Raw genomic sequence first — 18222 nt, forward strand, 5'->3', positions numbered from 1 at the left:
TCACATTGCCATTAGGATTATTCCAGTCTTACTGATCAGTATCTAAGAGTGGGTTTTTCCTTTGCATCAAGGTTCATCCATTTTTCAGCTTCATTTTTGGAGGAAGAGGCTTCTGTGGTCTCTTTTTGTGTTCATCTGTGTACCTAACCTTGAAAAAATCTCAACTCAGAGGCCAGTTTCTACCAAACTCAACAAAGAGGCAAAAGTTCAAAGATTTTAACTTCTGACGTGCTTGAGGGTTGGGATGAGGACAAGGTAAGTAGAGGAGACATTTCCCATTTCCACTGAAATGCAATTCATCCCATATTAGATGTTGAAACTAAGAAAAAAATCCATAGGAAATCCTTACAAGGGAAACTTCTGTCAACAGCAAAATATAACTAATTTCCCTTACTGTGAAGCAGGGATTGTGACGATTTAGTTCTCAATGCATAAGAAAAGAGACAAGAGATTATAGCCTTTCTTTTCATGGTAATAAAAGCTTTGTTTATCTTGGACTGCTTCTGCAATGCAAATCTCAGTGCATGAATTCTTCAAAAACCAAGGACCCTACAGTAAATTTCAAGTTCATCTTGCTCTAGAGAAAGTGAGATTTTATTTTACGAAGATACCAAAGTTAAAATATAAAAAAGTAGCTGGAAGATATACGTGTAAGTTCACTGCTTATTTCTTTTAAGAGTTAACATTTCCTCTTTGTGCTAATCAAGCAATGCAAAAAAAGAAAAAAACCTCAATATTTGTGATTAATTTATCTTAGAGATTAGAAATAAAATTGTATATTGCATTGCATTACAGTTCATTTTTATATATAAGCAAGCATGGCTTAGCTATGAAGTATACAGGTGCTGTGAGAGAACTAGGGACAGGAAAATCCCAGGGAGAGGTCAGAGGCAGCTGAAGGAAAATAATACTTGGTTCATTCCTCATACCCACATGCAATGACAGTTTATAAGAAGGACTGTGACTGGCTTTACATCATGTGTCAGCTTTCCTGCCTGCTCAGTCTTTATTGCTGTCAAATTTTATTGTTCAGACTGACATACAACTGAACACGACTTTAAAGGGTTAGGGCATTGTATTCAAGTGCAGTTCTAGCTGATTTAAATCAGGAAGTTGCAGCACCCCTGATTCCCCTTCCTGTTGTCTCCCTAACCTTACAACTTCCCAAGCATAAGCAGCACCAGAGGCAAACATGGGAACTGCATGACTGCAGTCAAAAGATGGGACCCTGACATCCCTTCTATGGCCAGTTTAAATTCTGGTGGAGAGACTTCCCACAAGCATGTTCAAATACATGGGCTGTATGCCATACATGTGCTAAATGCAACAGAGGAGAAGGATGCCCAACATGCAAGGGCAATATTAGATACCCAAGCAATTATATTTTTTTTCAGGGTGTCTCATTCTTTTCCTGTACAACCAAGACCTTTCTCTAAGAAGCCCCTGCAATAACTAATAGCTCCTTTATGCTCTGTCTTCATAGTCAGCAGGTCTGGATGAAAGAGTTGTATGCTTTGATTGCCAGCATCACCCAGACGTGATGTAAAAGATATTTTCCTTACATTTATATAGAACCACCTTGTTTCACTTTGCGCCCCAGTGCCTCCGAGCACCAATGAGAAGAGTCTGGCTTTGACCTCTAACACTGTCCCATCAAGTATTTACACTCATTGCCCAGATACATCCCTTCCTTGGGGCTGACCAGCCCCCATTGGAAAGATCTGGCAATCTCAATCATCTTTGTTACCTCTTTCTGGATCTCTCCTGCCTGTCTCTTGCACGGTGGAGGTACACATGGACACAGCACTCCAGAGCTAAGCAGAGGGGAAGGATTGCCTCCTTCCTCCTTCTGGCAGTGTGAAGGCTGTTGGCCCTCCTCGGTACAAGGACACATTCCTGTCTCATGTTCGAACTGTTATGCAGGATTTTTATCTCTTTCCTGGAGAGCTGATCTCCATCTGGTCAGCTGCCAGACTACACTGGGACATGGACCTATTCCTCCCCAGGTACAGGACTTTATATATCCCATCAAAGGATTGAATGTAAAAGAATTTAGCACACAGAATCATTTATAAGGCTGCTTTATGTACCTCACAATATTATGTACTTGAGAGGGCAGATGCTGTCTGACCATGTGCAGGTAATTTTCATACTGTTAAATAAATATGTCTCTTATGTTAGGATGTCTTCTCACCTCTTACAAAAAACACAACAATCAGTAGAAATAGCTCAAATATTGCCTGTCCATTCTGAGCTCTATTGCTTTCTTAATGTGAATCCAAACTGAAAAAAAAAAAAAAAAAAGTGGTACTGTGTGACAAAATCCCAGTTTAGTCACTCAGGTTAAAATGTGAGAATAGGTGCAAATTTAATAAAAAAATTAGATTATTTTTAAAATTTCAGGACGTTGTCCTGGGTTGTAAGATAAGCTTGTATTCTATTTGCCATCTGTTGAAGGCAAACCTGTTGGGCAGGTTTTGTTATCTCTCTCAAAGACAATGTTTTGCCCCGTAGAGGCAATGCTTTGTTTATACACTATTGACTGACTCACTTCCGGGCTGGTAAATGTAACACCATCCTATTGTGAGGGGTCCCACCCAGAGGGGGAAGCCAAGCACTCTATTATTGTATAAAGGGGTAGCTTTTGGGGAGAGAGGCAGCTGGCTCTCTCTTCGCGGGATTCCCAGGGAAGCAGCTCTCTTCGGCGGCACTCGCAGCGAAGCAGCCGGAGCGCGCTGAGGCGACGGCGGCAGAGCTCAGAGGCAACCCCAGCGCAGAGGAAGACCGGCCCCACTGCCGCCAGATCTTCAGAGGAAAACTATACCCTTCAAAAGATCACCACTGCAGCTGCAGTTCATCAATCACTGCAAAGGGAGCAATCATCCCAGCAGGACTGCTACTGGCACCCTGAATCCTCAGGTTCTGGACTTTTTTCACTGGTTTTGTTTGTACCGATTGCATTTGCCTTTTTAAATTGTTGTCTAGTTTTCTCCTAGTAAAGAATTGTTACTCCCATTCCCATATCTTTGCCTGAGAGCCTTTTAATTTAAAGATCCTGGTAATTCAGAGGGAGGGGGGTTTGCCGTTCTCCATTGCACAGGAGGCTTTGCCCTCTTTCACAGACTCCTGTCTTGTCGAACCAAGACAGACGTCCATTTGAACAGGCCTAAAATAGCAGATTATTAAACAATTATATTCTTCCATTTTCCCAGAATAAAAGGTGGTAGCAGAACCAGAGATCTGATTCACTAAGGTGTGAATGACCTCAGCCCCTGCTAAAACGAGCTTCTTACTAGATGGAGTCCCGAATGCTTTATGTAAAATACCACAGAGAGAAGCCTAACTCAACTTGTTTTCCATATGGGAAGACAGACAGGAGACTGACAGAACATGATGCACAGGGATTCATGTGGTGGTTAGTTTGTTTTTTTTTGATTTTTTTCAAAATAAGAATATGGTCTCCAACTGCTTTTTTATTTTCAGGGGAGCTTTAATTTCAGCTCTGTTTCCATCTGTGGTTCTTCATTCAGGGGAGATATACCTACAGCCATAGATATGTGTAGTGTGAAAAGATAATAGATAGGCCAATTTAGATGGGATAAAATACCTTGATGTTTTTACAATGAGCCTTGGAAGCTCAAATCTCAGTGCCTGAGACAGCAGCTGCTGAGCAAGTGTCATCCTGTCAGGCACTTGTTGGGAAAAGTTTCACATTTTATGAGCCTTTTAAAATGACAGGCATGGTAAAATTTGTTTGTAACCACAGGGACCTCTTGCAGAGTGGTGCTTTTGCCATGCAGACCCCCACCTCCTTCCCTTGTGCCTTCCCCCAGTAATACCCAGCCACTGATCAGGACACACAATAATTCCTGCCTCGCTCCTTGGCCTTGGAGAGCTGCAAAAACAACTAGGAAAACCATACAGAAAATTCCTAAGTGTTGTCCCAGAAGCCTGAATAAAACATTTCCATGTCTTTCCATGGCAAGACAAGCCTGAAGCCAGAAAGGTGAGGTATGAACCTGGTAGTTTCCCATGAGTCTATGGCTGCTCTTGGATGACCCAACGTGTTCTGAAAACATGAATTCTGATAAAGGATTTTCCTGCAGCTCATTCCTACCTATTTGTTCCATGTAGATCCTTTAGCGTCTTTAATAACATTAATCTGTGGCTTTTCCTTTTCCTTTACTGGAGAACTACTCTGTTCACTTTCTTCCTATCTTTCTATTTCACAGCTATAGGGTATGTGTTTCACATCTTTATCTGTCTGTCAAATTTGGTTAAAATTGGCCACAGAGATTATGTGGGTTTTTTTGTGGGGGCAACCAAAAGCAGCTGACAACCAAGCATTTTCTGTGTGGAATCTGGATAGAAATATCTAAAAATATATAATACTCTCAGGAACCATGAAGCTTGACATATGCTAGATGATGGAATTATCTAATTTCTACTTTTTTACAATAAAATTAGAGGAAAATTCAAATACTCCAATTTCCCGATGAAAAAACAACCTCTTTTATTTAATACTTGAAATTTTTGAGTGAAGCTTCAATGGCAGGCTCATTTTAAAGGAAGGGTGTTTTCCCTTTCTTATGTCAAACCATAGAAAGCTACCATTGTTAGAAACCTTTGTCGTTTTAGCTTAAGTCTGACCCAGAAGTCAAAACTGCAAATTGCAGTCCACTTACAAAAGCAGAACTGTAGACTGTACAAGTGTTAAGCTTTTTAATCTCTAGAATGTCACACTCCAGCTCAAGTCACTATTCATTAAACAGGAGCTGTTAATGTTACTTGTTGACAGTATAAGTTATCACTTTTTGACAGTCATTATCTTGCAGCAAAGCTCTTTAGACTTTTTTGGAGCCTTTATCTGTGATTATGTTGTATAATTTTTTTTTTTTTTTCTGTAAAGCAGTAGCTTATTTATCATTTGAACTGGGAATTCCCACAGAAGCCTAGTTTCCCATTGAGTTATTAGTTAGAAAGTAAGAGGGATGTAGTAGTTTTGGACCATCTTTTCTTTGAAATAGGGTAAAAACTATATTCTCTACCTAGACTGTTAGTTCCCCTTAAAAATGTTTCAAATATGGTTGTGTTACTTTCACTGACCAAAGACTTTTTTGTAAAAGTAAGAAGGAAAGGAAGGAAAGCATGACTCTTAATGTCTGAAAAATTCATCCCTTAAGTAGTAGGAGGAGGACAATGTTAAAAAAAATTAGTGGGATGATAGAGAAGGCAGGAATAAGATGATCTAAGGCAGTCTGTGACTCAGGTTGCCTTTTCAGCCGGGTTTTTTAGCCTGTGAAGTATCACATTATACTGCAAAAATAATGGAAGCAAAAGTTTGAATTTCTAATCCTTTAGCAAGGCAATTTCTTCTTCCAAATTAATGTCAAAATATTGAGGATTTTTTCTCATCAAAAAGTTCATAAAATCCCTGATACACAAATATCTAAATATTGTGTTATGAGTCACTTTGACATTAAATTGGATTATCTGCCATCCCACATGGTCTCACAGGAGCTGTACCATCTCCAGTTCATAATCTACTTCATAAGCAGTGCTCAGTGTCAGGACTTCATCTTTCACAGCGCACTGACACTCGTGAGTCTTCATATGTTTCAATCAAAAGCTACTCTAAGGCACCATGGGAGTTATGATCCATCTGGGCAACAGAGATTACAGAAAGCCTGGAGGCAGGACTCTAACCACCTAATGGACAGGTGTTATGAAGTTTCACTGACAGAGGAGACCCAGGTTAATTCTGAACTGAAGTAATATTCCAAATTTGACAAAAATAAGTGATTAGGCATTCCTAATGGATTATTTTTTTTAAATCATCAACATAAAACCAGAAAATGTATTTTGTGTAGCAGTCAGCCTCCTCTAACTGAAATAAATAAACCAAAATTTTCTTGTCCACCTCCTGGTATGGTGCAAGTTGATGATTTTAGACTAGTGCAGGAGAATGTGAGACAGTTCTAAGGAATGACAGAACTTTTTCCCTTTGATTCTTTGGTTGTGTAGAGACTTTAGACAAGGCACTGCCTCAGAAAGGCAGGACAGGCATCCGTAGCTGGACTGTTTTAAAAAGTCAGATGGCAGGATGTCAGGAAATGTCACTGAAGTATTCTGATGTTTGATAACTCTGTAACTGAAGTCACCTATTTCAGGTTAGATTACTAATTGAAAGAATCTAATTCATCTGAGCAACCCAATTATGTGAGCTACACAGAATCACATCGGCAAAGGACTATTACATATCAAAGCATAATAAAATTGAGGTCATGTTGAGAACAAAGCATCACTGAGGTGTTGCTTTATGCTTTATCACTACTTAACAACAAAGGCAAAGAAAGATAATCTTCTAATCAGTCCAGTATGAAAATTCAAGACGAGAGGTCTTTTTATGCTCTTTGATACTTTTCTTATGCAGTTGCTCTTTGAGCCCGATTTTTTGACCAGATTTCTTTGCCAAAAATGAATATAATTTACAGGATCTTTTTCCTGCTTGTTTTGGGGTTTTGTTTGTTTGGGGTTTTTTCCTATTGTTTTTGAAAATGTGGATGAGACCATGAAAGAATCATGTCTCTTTCCTTACACAGCATTCTTTTCTAAGTAATTTCAGCCTTTATTGCATCACGTTTCCTATTTGATCTAATAAAGTGGCTCATTATTTCTTAATCATGCCTCTTGCCTTTGCTGTTATGAAAAGGTTGGAGTGAGATGCAGGTAAGAGAGAATTAAATGATAAGAGTATACTTAATGTCCCTTGGCATGGCTGGAATGAAAATCAGCCTTGTCAAACAAATAAGATTTCATTTTTGTTGAAATTACAGGTTTGATTGATGAAGATAACTGCACAAGAATAATTGAATGGCTAAGCATTGACACCTGAAATTTAGCTGTATTTATGAGCAATGAATTAATCATCCAACTTATAAACCTTCAAAAGTCAGTGGAGAGCATTTCTTAGCACTTCTTCTAAAACAGACAAGGAAACTCTTTCCTGTCCATGACAAACACAATGCAATGTAAAAAGCATTAGCATTTTGTGGTAAAAAATGTTACAAATTTAGAACATTTCACAACAGAGTATATTGTCCTTCTGCATCAGAGAATATTTAAGTCTATGCATAAAACAAGAAACAGGTATTGAGACCATTTTACGAATTACTACAGTAAGGTAAAAGATTACATTTGGGATATAGGTAATTTGGGCTTAAATCCAATTTTTAGCCTGAATAAAAGTGAGAAATCTGCATGTAGACTCTCCCAGTTCCTAAGAGGTGGATTTATCAATACCCTGGAATGCAATTCCGTTGTCTTTAGTTTTCATTACATATTCCTTAATCTAAGAAACCTTTCTGTAATACTTATCAAAATCATCTTTTAATTCCAACATCTTGGTGTAATCCAGTGCGAAAAATCTTTAAAAATATTGGCCAATGACTGTTTTCTATGGAAATTTGGTAGGGTGTGATAATACAGCTGACACTAATCAGTATCTTCTACAATGATATGAAAATAACATAAACTACTGCTGATAAAGTTGTATCAACTGATGCAAAGATGAGTGGAAGGCTAAATAATGGTGATGGTTGGTAAATTGCTCAGTAAACTGAGTCCATTCAGGCAGGATACATTACACTAAAATATGTATGAAGCACAATATATGTAGTACAGAAAGAGGGACTATTCTGTGGCCCAGAAGCTGTAAACAGGGCTTAGGATTCCCACGGAGTTAACTACTTCAGCTGAGGATGGATGCAGGCCCTGCTCAGAATGCAAATGACTCAGGTTATATGTGTGTTTCTGAATAATAGTAATTAGTAAACATCTCTCAAATTGAACAGAAAAATTGAGTTATTCAAATTGGAAAAAGTCTTACATTGGTAATTTTATAAACATAGGGGTAAAAGTGAATTCCTCTTCCCTCACTTCAAGTGAGCATTTAATAGCTTCAAGAGAAATAATTTTTCAGCCCAACAATTTTCTGTTTTCTTAGTAACAGTTGCTTCTGTGTTCTTGTTACCAGATGAAGAACTGTCTGCACACCTGCTGGGTTAACACAATGATTATTCTTCAAAAACCACTGGCCTATGGAACCACACAATGCTTATTCTGTGGGGTCATGTTAAACATTAACTGAGAAGAAGAATGGAAAGTAACCAGCTCAGTTATGCCAAATTTTCACCAGTTCACCAAGCAGCCAAGTATGACTTTGGGGTCACCAACCACCAGGGACCATGAAAGAGACCCCCAGTACAGAAGAATGAGTGCACAAAGGGGAGGGAATAAATGTTGAAAATTTTGGGGAAATGATCATCAAATAGATGCTTATTCCAGGAAAATCAATGAATATGAATGTAAAATAAAGTATATATATTAAAAAAAAAAAAGCTTTTTCTGCACTCAGTATGCATGCTATTTTGGAGAATATATTCCCTCATGCATCCAGATAAATAAAAAATGCCTGCTTCTTAATGTTACATTGGTGTTAAGGAGTTTTATTTTTACTGATTTTTGGTAACAATCTCATCTTTGATGAGATTGCACAGGAACAAGTTATTAGCCTTCCACACTTCCAACGAAATGAAATGTAGCCTCTGCACTAAAAAAGCCTGGGTTCCCATGAGCTTTTAAGGTACATCATAGACTCTGGTGTGTAAAAAAAAAAATAAAAAATAAAAAAAAATAAAAAAAAAATAAAAAAACCTGCTAACTTCAGCTAGAAATTCAAGCCCCTTCCCATCTGAATTGACTGGTGGCTCCAAAGGATATGCTCCTAGAGGTGACTTTGCTTCAGGTTTTACATATGCAAGGTACTTTCCTACACTTTCCAGCTGTTTTCATGAAACTAGAGAACTAGCCTGCAGTTTAGGCAAGCAAATTGAAGCCTGTCATTTGAACCTCAGTTGTAGATAACTAGTGATTCTGTTACCATGCCCTAGAGCACTAAATGGAAAGCAGTAGGTGTTTCTGAAGGTCTTCAGAAGTTATTGACTGCCTTAATTCTGTGCTTAAACTACAGTCATCAAGTTCTCTCTTCAGAGTGATCTCTAAAGGACCCAATTCTCTGCCTTAACTGTTCAGGGAATTTCGCCAGATGCTTTAAAAGGCTTCTTTGCTAGGAGTGGAAGGATAAATACATTATGAGTTCTCAGTTACATGGTAGTCAGCAGCACCAGCTGTATGAAAAATTACAATAGAAGAGAAGAATCCTGAAGTCTGTATTAGCACTGCAACATGAATGTATCATACGATCCCAAGTATTTCTTTCCATAGCAAGCATAAATGGTTTTATTAATAATTACTCTTTTATTTTTATCTCTAAAAAACAATGTCCAGCATATTTTAAGTTAGCTGGCATCCAAGGTTTTAGAACAAATTTCTATTTTTAGGAAAATTGTGTGAGAGGATTTTCATAAAATCTAGTATCTTTTTTTTACATGAGATTATTATTGATTTCTTTATTTGTCTAGAGAGCAGAGCTTAATAAAGATCAACACTACTTCATCACATTTTTTTAAACTGATATTACCACTTCACATTATTGCTGAGAAGCTATTGCAACTTGATGAACTGTCCAGCAAGAATCTAACTGATCACTGAACTGGCCTTAAATAAGTCAGGAGAATTGCTGACAGCAAAGCCTGTGCACTGAGAACATATAGATCTGCTAGATATGCACTTCTGTTCATTATATAGCTCCACATTTTCATTTAGTGTACATAGAGAATTTCTTATCAATGTGCTACCTGCAGTTTATGATTTGACTTGAATTTGTCTCCCTCTTTCATCTGTGCAATAGCCCAAAGTACAGTGTTTTTTCTTCCTGAATTTTTGATGCTCTTTCCAGCATGCTAGCCTATGAGGGTGATTTTCTCCATTATTCAGTCTTTGTCCTATTTCTTGTCTTTCTTTAGCTTGATACACTTGTTCCAAATGGATGGTTGTTTTACTTCAGTGCTCTCACTGAAATTCAGTAGGAGATCTCTTTATAGAGATAAAGCTGTTCCTCACATAAATCTCCCCAGAAACTGGATTCACATAGTCCATGAGAGACTCAGCCTTTGATTAGGTATTTCTTTCTCTGATATCATATAGGAATATACAAAATTCTTAACTGTGAATGTTTTTGAACATTTTTTGATCTGCGGTTTTTGTCTCAGAACTCATCAATTTGCTCTCTCCTGTGTTCATACAGCATTTCTAACAATGGTGCCCCACTTATTTGTTTACTTTTTTGTCTCATTAAAATATTTAAAAGGCATTATCAATTTTTTTTTTTTAATCTTTATCACAGGGAGTCTGTATACATACATTTCTTTCATCCATTTTTTTTACACAAAGATATTTGTATCTATGCTTCAGCCTGCAGCTGTGTGATTTTTTTTTTTCATTTAGGTCTGTAGTGTTCAGCAATTTATCAGTGTCTTCCCAAGCATGAACATCAGAAAACTGAATATTGCTACTGTTTTTCTTGCATCACCTCTTAAGTAATATATAAGAAGATTCTTTTTTCTTTGGCCCATTGCCTCTTTATTAAGACTTAGATATATTCTAGAACAGTAGCCAGCATTCTATCTAGGCACATGTAGTCTTCTCAGCCCCCTTTCCTTTTGCAATGCTTTTCCAGAATTTTTAATTATTGTAAAGTTTACTAGAGGGTAAACAAGCAAGCAGCATCACTGACAGTGTTCAGTAGCTTTAGCTCTTCTCATGGACCAATAATTTAGTAAATTCCCTTAATATTCTCAGTACAACTTATTTTCTGTAGCAACAGCTGAATACCAGCTGATAGGGAAGGAAAAGTATTGAAACTTTCTGGAAATGTTAATAACTCATTTGGAAGTGTGAATCTCAAAAAAAGTTAAATTTATGATATAAGGATCAAATTAGTCTTAGTATGGTTTTGTGGATATAAAATTTCTCTTTCTATTTCTGTACTTGGGACACATAACATGGACCAAATCATAAATAACTCTAAATTTCAAAAATAGTAGAAATATAATACAATTATTTATAATTACACCATAAACTAGTGAGGTTTTATATGTAAATTAATTAACTATTCTATGAGTGTTTGAAACTCATATGACTGAAACCATCAACACTTTGACCCTTTATTATTCACAGCTTTAACCAGCAAGTGAAAAGTACTGCAGGGCACTACAAATAAGTGTAAAACATCTTTAGCACTTTCTCAGTCACTGTCTTAAGCTGACAAAAAAAAGTGTATCTCAGATACCTGAAGAAAATGGTAATCACAAATGATTAATAGTATAAAACCACAGTGGCACCTGTAGGAAGTGAAAGAATGTAAAATAAGAAGAATTGACCAGAAACAGTGTTGGTTTTTTCACAGGTAGGATTTAATTTGAGTTCATTAAATAGTACTCGCAGTTAGGAGGAACATGGAATTCCCAGATGGTTAGTGATGTCTCATTGAATACAACAAGCAATCACATGTGCAAACAGCAGCTTCATCACACCAGTACCCTTTCTCAGGTTGATGCTGTTCATTTGGCTGTACAGCTGTGAGACAGCAATACAGTCTCTAAGCTGGCCATTCCACTTTGGAAACAGTAATCTAGCATATCAACTCCTCATGTGGGATAAACCACTGAGGGTCCTTCTCTGTGCTTCTGTTTTCAAACTAGTGGCTGGAAGCCCTGAAACACTTTCATGTCCAAAAGTTAAAAAATACTAGGTTTCTTTTCCACACCTGAACCTTATACACTTCCCTGACTGAAGATCAAGACAATGAGGAAAAGACAAAAAAAACCCTCCTTTCTTTCTATCTCTGTTCTCCTTAGGTTTGCTCAATGATACTTTTTCTTTGCTAAGTAAAACCACAACAGTGACCTTTCTTCAACAAGGACTACCAAATTATTAGAACTGGTGACAGAAATAGAGCCTGAGATTTAGGTTTTGGAATAAAATCAAGATTTATTATTTGTTCTGTTTCTCTTTACTCCATTTTTTATCATAAAATTGTCACAATAATGTGTCTTCCCTTGAAAATGTTGTGTTTTGCCTCCAGCAACCCACAAATCACAAACACGGATTGCTGAGGATGTTACTATCTTTCTTTTTTTCCCTCAGAAGTAAACTTTTTGTCTGATATTCTCTCCCCAAGACAAATGATCTTCTCGCAAGTATGGCATGTATTTATTTTGAGTTTATATGATTCTATCATGCACTTTGCCCATGACTGATTTTCTGCTTTGTTGACTGTGGGCTTTTATGTCTTTTTAGGATTCCTGAAAGCTGATAGTAAGCATTAGAACCTTTTCATTACCACAGATTCTGGTGGTGTAAATTCCATTGAAACTCTCCAGCATTTTCTGTTTCTTGCTGGTAGACCCTCAGAGATGAGTGGTTATTAGCCACTGTACAACGAGCTTGAAGTGAAATTCAGGTTGTCAGAAGCCACATCTCTACACTTGCAAACCTGAGATCTCGAGGAGTATCTTCTTTCTCTCTGAATTGAAAGGACTTTTTATCTAAACACAATAGGTAGCACCCTTCAGAGTTAGCTTTACCTATGCCAGGAACCTTCACCAAATTATACGCCTTTTCAAGCTTCTAAGGGAAATTACCACAGACAGGCTCCCTTCTGTATTGTCATACACTACTGCACTCCAGCCAGCTGGTCCTTTTTTTGGCCACTACATGTGTCCTTACTGTGAGCTACCTCTACACTTGTACATCCTTTTAGCTTTCTAAAGCGTTCAGCACATGAATGATGATAAAGCTACTCTGGTTACTGACTAGTGTAATGTTATGGGCAGGATTTGCTAAGAAAAAGAAACAGCGGGCAAATCTTCATGGAGGAATGCTACTTATATCAGCTGTACACAGTGGATGAACAATCCTATTCTTGACAGAAAGCCAGTGACCTGTTGTCAGTATTTTTTTCCTTTCACTCCTTGGTTGCTGAAACAGAAAAAAGTAACCAAAAGAGTTTAAATTAATGAGAGGACGCAGGACAAATTAATAGTCGTGATAACATTAGCTAAATTAATAGGATCTGCCAGACTTGTCACATATAGTGGAAATTCCTTATTTCTTGTCACACCCAATCATCTTTGTAGCCCATCACTGGACTCTCCAGCCTGTCCATGCCTCTCTTGTAGGGGCAAGGCCAGAACTGGACATGGTACTATAGATGTAGCCTAACCAGTGCTCACCAAAGGGAAGGATTACCTCCCTTGACCTGCTGGCAATCTTGAGCCTCCTGCAGCACAGGATGACATCAGCTTCTTCCATGCCAATACTGGAAAATGTAAGAGGGGAATAAAATCCTTGTATTTTCTCCATGGAATACAAAGTGCTAGGTACTTAAATCTTCTTATGATAAAAATGAAGCATTAAGGAAAAACAGCTCATCAGTGGTTATTACAAGTGAATTAATCTTCTTTATAGCATCCATAAATACTGCTAATGCATTACTGTTTCACACATTGAACTCAGAGATGAGAAAATATAAATCAGTAATACATCCACTATTTTCCAGTCACCTCATAACAAAAAAAGAAAAAAAAACAAAGGCCCATGTACCTTACAAAAACTGTGGGGCTCTCCATGTTCTACAGAGTTGAGAGACACATGTCCTTACTATTTGCAGCAGGCAGCAGGTGGTAGGAGGAATTGTTTGTAAATTCAGTTCTCAAAGGATAAATTCTCCAGTGTTCACAAGCCAGCTGCCATCAAAAGCAGACCAGTTTGCTCCTCCACACACAGCATGAACTAAAGAAGTGTTCTAAGGTGTGGTACCACATAAGTGAGAAGGGTACACTTGTACTCTGCTTGAGGGCGACACATCCCAATCCCCCAGCAATGACATACAGATATCCATTTTTCTCATCTGAGGTCTCAAACTGTTTCTGCCTGTTACACACCCTTCATCATTTTCATATTCCCTTCCGTATTTCCCTAACATGACCTTATTGAGAATTTCTATATCCCTTTTCAGTGTTATTTTGCTCTCTTTGTGCAACTGATGAAGGAGGCAGGTGCAGCAAGCAAGATCTGTCTCTTCACTTTGGCTATGAGCACATAGCAAAGGTCTGGAATCTAAAATAAATTAAACTTAACTAGAAACTCCTGCATGCATTTCATATATATCCATAGTAACTGAGCTTACAGCAGACTTTTTCACTTGGTCAGCCACCCTGATGGTGGTTGCTATGGATGTTTTGATGGTTTCTTTGCAATTATAAGGTTTTGTAGAAATTGATGTCTCTGACAGTACATTGTTTCTCTGAGGTGAATTTCACGTTTGACTACCTGTTATTCCAGCATTCTACACATGCACACATACAAATCAAACAGCAGAAGATGCCTGTGTCATTCAGGATGTTTCCAGTGCACAGTTAATGAAAACACTCCACAGGCAGATAATAACAAAAAGTGAATATGGGCAGTCTGGTTCAATGTAATTGCAACCCATCACTGCAATCACTTCATGACAACAAGGCATCACACAGCCTTGCAGCAGGTCAGGACCTAAACCATGCCTTTGAAGACGACAAGGAAAAAAAAAACAAAACAAAACAAAACAAAAAAAAATTAATAGCATCTGATTTTTTCACATTATTATATAGCACAATGGGACATTTTGTGGCTTTTCATTCCAGTGTAGGAATTAAACTGGAGAATGCAAGGTCCAAGTGACATGCTTCAGATTTAAAGCACTTATAGATGAAAACCAGCTTATATGGTTTTAGGATAAAATTAATAACTCCACAGGTGCAGAATACAATCATTAAATGGTTGGTACACTAACAGATTAAATAAAATTTGACTTTACCAGACAGACACCTTTTATTACTTCAATTTTCATTTGATTTTATTCACCTCTTTCTATGTAGCCATTTAAAATTACATAAGCAATTAAAAAAAACAGATTTAAAATTAATTATTCAATCAAATAAATCTTCCACATTTTTCTTTTCTCTAATAAGTTCTTCATGTTGTATGTGTTTCAGCTCAAGAGCATAAGAATCATTTGGAATTCAAGATTTGTCTCACTTAAATGTCAGGAAAAAAATATTATTTTAATAATAAATAAATACAAATTAATACCATTTACAGATATGCAAAAATCAACAAGCAGTCATGCATGCTATTATGCAAATCAGAATATTTCCTCCCCATTTATATTTTAATCATCCATGAATAGCTAGAAACATATTATGGATATTCTGGACACAAAATACATTTTAGTACCAGCAATTTAATCATCATTTGTGGTCATAGATTAGAAATTAAGATAGAATATGGGAAAAAAGATTGCTGTGAGGAATCATTCGAACTGGTTATTAAGTGGGTTTACTAATTAAGTGCTAAGCAGGAGTGCAAGGTAGTGGCCTACTGACTAGCTTTGGACATCAGTTAGTGCTGGTTCTGGTCAGCTCTTCAGGAGGACTGAGTAGCTAGAGAGAACAAGACAGTCATTTGGAAGCAGTCCTGTTGAATGGAGACGTAAAAAGCAATGAGTTACATTATATGACACAAAAAAGTCTGGAAATATTAGAAATCTGTACCAAAACCAAACAGAGCAAAATGAGTTTCTTCTTCCCAAAAAAAAAAAAAAAAAGTCAACCTAATAAACCTGGGAAAATCCAATTAAAACCAGAAATACTCAGTCTGGTGGAGAAGTGTAGGTAAGATTAATGATATAGTAGTCCCAGGGGCAAAATCTAAAAGTGAATGAGACAGGGTTTGGCAATGTGATATGGCTGCAAAACCAATTGTGCTGGGTCACAGAGCTTGTGAAGGGCCTTGAGGGGAAGCTGTATGAGGAGCAGCTGAGGCCACTCGCTCTGTCCTGCCTGGAGAAGGGAGACTGAAGGGACACCTCGCTGCAGCTACAGCTTCCTCATGAGGGGAAAAGAAGGGCCAGACACTGATTTCTTTTCTGTGGTGACAGTGACAGGACCCCAGGGAATGGCCTGAAGCTGTGTCAGGGGAGGTTTAGGCTGGACATCCAGAAAAGGTTCTTTCCCCACAGTGTGGTTGGGCACTGGAACAGGCTCCCCAGGGGAGTGGTCACAGCACCAGCCTGACAGAGTTCAAGAAGTGTTTGGACAATGCTCTCACACACGGTGTGACTTTTGGGGATGGTTCTGTGCACAGTGAGGAGTTGGACTTTGATGATTCTAACGGGTCCTTTTCAGCTCAGAATATTCTGTGATTCTGTGATCAATTTTCTAAAAATTTTTAAGAAATTGGAGTCTCATATATAATATCTTCTACAAATATGATCTAATTAATATTTCAGACCATGATAAATGAACAGCACAGTACACATCGCTATGTGAACATAATTAGTGCAATTATAGTTTTCCATATTCTTATAGAAATCAGGGATTTACATCCATTTTTATAACTAATAACTTAATATTACCAGAAGAGACAGACTATAGAAAGAAAATTCAAATGTGTGAAGTTGTACTGATCTTTGGGAAAAGTTAAGGATAAAGATCAATGTAGAGAAGGCTAAATCCTCTTTTTCCAGTTTACTTAAAATTATAATAGCAATGTGTGTAAAAAGCATTTCATTAATATTCTCCAATAAGTTTAAATAAAGAAGCAATCTTTCCTGAGTGAAACAACTGCTAATCAAAAGCAGCCTAAATTTTTATCTCAGCCTGAGTTTTCATCTTTTCACACTGCATGAAATTCATATTGTAAATCCTTGATATCAAGTGAATGAGTATACCATGATGATATGGAACTTCCATTACAATATTGAAACATTTTACAACGGAAAACAATATACAGTTGTAATTTGCTTCCCTGAACAATGACTCAATACAGGGCAAGTTTTCTGTGAGTTATACATATTTTCTGATGAAACACAACTAATACTGAAAGTACCACAGCAAATATTCTATTGATGGAAGCTTCAAATTGTCTTTTCTCAACTGCTCAATCCATTTGATAAATAATCTTTGAGACAATAAAAGGCACAGACATATGTGTCTTCTGCTGCTAGATTTTATTTTCAGTGGAGAATTGTTAGCCAAGATGATTTAAAGATGTTACATGAAGGAAAAATACACAGTATTCCCAATTTCCAGTAACAAAACTCCAGGCTTCTCTTGTATTCCTTAAGCTAGCTAAAATATTTTTATAGCTAATCACTAAAATATTTTTCCATATTTTTCTGCACCTGTCCATAAAGGAAACTGAACACTGTCTCATCATAGCTGAGAAATTGAACAGTGTATACTACTTGCAAGAATCTACATAATTTGGAAAAAAACCTTCTTGCTCAAAATAATCACCCCTGCCAGGAAGCTTATACCACCTGGGGGGAATAGCCTGTATGAAAATATGCAGGCATCTGAACAAGTTACACAAACATTGGCATGGGTGAAATGACAGCTGACTAATAAGGCACCTCACAGTTGCTGAAATGCTGGCTTCCTTATGACTGTGGAATCAGAATTCTTCACTTTCAGACAGGAGGATTGTATTTTGAAGGAATCTGAAGAGATAGGGAAGAGGTAAGGAAGAGTGGTAGGAAACAGTGAAATATTCTCTATTTTAATTACCAATACTCTCTTAAGAGTTTTGACGAAAAGAAAATAAAACATAAATGAAACTATATCCTCTCTTCAGTAGTCTTTACAGAATTTTATTCCTGCCAATGACCTTAATTAATGGTTAAAAGGAAAATTTCTTCAAATATGCCATCACTGCCAACAGCCACAGTCCACAATTCTCTTACAAGCTTGAAAGTATTCAAGCCATTTAAATAAAATATTATATTCTAGTTCATTATGTAGCAAAAGAAAATGCAAATACTATCAATAAGGGCCTAACCTGAGAAGATACAGTTATATCCCATTATTTCTATACAATTCAGAAGAGAAAAAAAAATACTTGTGTGGTTATTTACTCTATCAACAGCTCCCCCCTACAAGTCAAATTGAAAATATTATAGATTCAAATTCATGGATACGTACTTTGGTTGTATAGTGACAGCCCTACAAAACTGGACTTTCCTATGGATGTGCATGTAACTCGCTGAGAGTTAAATGAAAAGTGCTATTAACAGCAATAGAAAACTACTCACAAACAGATGATAAATCTAGTAAGAACTGTCATTTTATTGTAAGAAAAATTATTTTGCATACTTCTCTATCTATATATCAATGCAGCAAGTAGTGTTAATATTATTCAAAAAGCAGTATCACTTAAAGA

The 18222-nt window shown here is 37.1% G+C and overlaps 1 long non-coding RNA gene across 1 annotated transcript in view; it reads left to right on the top strand.

The window, feature by feature from the left end:
• Nucleotides 1-18002, top strand: part of LOC146767868 (uncharacterized) — a 36356-nt gene extending 18354 nt beyond the window's left edge. Inside the window, exon 3 of the long non-coding RNA XR_014953685.1 lies at nt 72-18002. This is a non-coding gene — a long non-coding RNA (uncharacterized LOC146767868). The remainder of the gene's footprint in view (nt 1-71) is intronic.
• The last annotated feature ends 220 nt before the right edge of the window (nt 18003-18222 follow it).

This window comes from Lonchura striata, chromosome 3 (genome assembly GCF_050655825.1).
Source record: "Lonchura striata isolate lonStrDom1 chromosome 3, ASM5065582v1, whole genome shotgun sequence".
Lineage (NCBI taxonomy): Eukaryota > Metazoa > Chordata > Aves > Passeriformes > Estrildidae > Lonchura > Lonchura striata.